The 2,230-nt window shown below is 39.6% G+C and overlaps 1 pseudogene; it reads left to right on the top strand.

The window, feature by feature from the left end:
• Positions 1-1,696: 1,696 nt before the first annotated feature.
• LOC102859317 overlaps positions 1,697-2,230 on the top strand; it is an 11,388-nt pseudogene continuing 10,854 nt past the window's right edge.

Genomic DNA, 2,230 nt, shown 5'->3' with positions numbered 1-2,230 from the left:
TGACCTTCTGCAATAAGTGTTTCAAGCCCCCCTCTAGATTCAGCAAACAAGATTATGTCATCTGCATAACACAGATTATTGATGAGTCCAATCCTGAAGCCATATTTTCATGATAGAATCTGAATTCTCAAATGATTTGTTCTGCAAACAGATTGAATAGGTATATTGAGAGGATACAATACTGATGTACACCTTTCTTAATTTTAAACCATATAGTTATCCCTTGCTTAGTTCTCACAATAGTCTCTTGGTCTAGATAGAGGTTTCACATGAGCGAGCACAAGTGTTCTGGGATTTCCATTGTTCTCTTGTTAGCCATAATTTGTTAAAATTTACATGGTCAAATACCTTTGAATAGTCATTAGAGCATACATATACATTCTTCTGGTATTCATTACTTTTAGCCATTGTTGTTGTTATGTGCCGTCAAACCCCTTGCTACTTATAGCGACCCTTTGTACAACAGCTCTGTACCTCCTCTATCTTGAGCTAATTGCATTGTCTCTGACACACTTACTCCCATTTTCCCAGTCACTAAATCAATCCATCTCATCGAGGATCTTCCTCTCTTGCACTGTCCCTCCATCCTTCCAAATATGATATCTTTCTCCAAGGACTGGTCCCTTCTGGCAACATGCCCAAAGTATGTCAGATGGGGCTTAAAAATCCTTGCCATCAAGGAGCAGCCTGGCTTCATCTTCTCCAGGATAGACTTGTTCTTTTAGTAATTCATGTTATGTTGAACACTCTTCTCTAGCATCACAACTCAAAGGTATTGACTCTTTTCTATCACCTTGATTCATTGTCTAGGTATATGAAGCACAACAAGTAATTGCCAAGACCATGGCTTGGATCAGGCATACCTTAGTCTCAAACTGACATCATTGCTCTTCAGTATTCTGAAATGGTCTCTGACTGCAGATTTTCCCAATGCAATTTGTCTTTTAATATTGTGGTTTCTGGTACTAAGATTGTTGATTTTAGAGCCAAGCAAGCTGAAGATGTTAACATTCTCAATACTCTATCATGACGCTGACAATTGGCTCCGAGGTGAGAATCTTAGAAAGATGCAAATCAAAACAACAATGAGATATCCTCTCACCCCCAGCAATAATAGCAAAGTTCTCCATGGAAACAAATGTTTGTGTGGAAGCACTAGAACCCTTGTTCAAACTATGCTGATGGTAAGGTAAAATGGTACACTCACTATGAAGGTTGTCTGGCATTTTCTTAAAAAGTTGAAAATGGAAATACCATTTGGTCCACCTATTCCACTATGAATAAACCCTAAAGAAATCAGAGTTGAGACAAAAGCAAATATATCCATACTCATGTTTATTTCAGCATTATTCATAATGCCAAAGAGATGAAAGCAGCCCAATCGCCCATCAGCAAACAGAGAAAATGTAGCACATTCACGAAAAAAAGTATTGCACAGTATTGAATAAACATAAGGAACTTGTTAAATACTATAAAACATAGATGAGCCAAGAGGACATTATACTAAGTGAAACAACTCTTTCATAAAAGGACAAATACTGGAGGAAGATGGCTGCTGCTCCTCTGGTTGCAAGGGCTTGAGAAGCCATGAGGGAAGAGACCAGATAGCAGAGCTGTTCCTGACCAAGTGAAGCGGAACACTAGCCATTTGGAGCTGCGCTCAGCGCCAGACGTGTCTTAGAAAGAAGACATCATCATGGCTACAGAAATTGGTTCTCCTCCTCGTTTTTTCCATATGCCAAGATTCCAGCATCAGGCACCTCGACAGCTCTTCTATAAACGACCAGATTTTGCCCAACAGCAAGCAATGCAACAGCTTACCTTTGATGGAAAACGCATGAGAAAAGACTACAATCCATCTGTAATTAAATATTTGGAGAATCGAATATGGCAAAGAGACCAGAGAGACATGCGAGCAATTCAGCCTGATGCAGGTTATTATAATGATCTTGTCCCCCCAATAGGAATGCTGAATAATCCTATGAATGCAGTAACAACAAATTTGTTAGAACATCAACAAATAAAGTGAAGTGCCCGATATTTGTTGTCAGGTGGACTCCAGAAGGAAGACGATTAGTAACTGGAGCTTCCAGTGGAGAATTCACCCTATGGAATGGACTCACTTTCAATTTTGAAACAATATTACAGGCTCATGACAGCCCAGTGAGGGCCATGACTTGGTCACATAATGACATGTGGATGTTGACAGCAGATCACGGAGGATATGTGA

The sequence above is a fragment of the Elephantulus edwardii genome, unplaced genomic scaffold, assembly GCF_000299155.1.
Source record: "Elephantulus edwardii isolate Elephantulus edwardi_28Jun2011 unplaced genomic scaffold, EleEdw1.0 scaffold00097, whole genome shotgun sequence".
Lineage (NCBI taxonomy): Eukaryota > Metazoa > Chordata > Mammalia > Macroscelidea > Macroscelididae > Elephantulus > Elephantulus edwardii.
The sequence above is the reverse complement of the archived record's forward strand: the minus strand, read 5'-3'. Positions and strand labels throughout refer to the sequence as shown.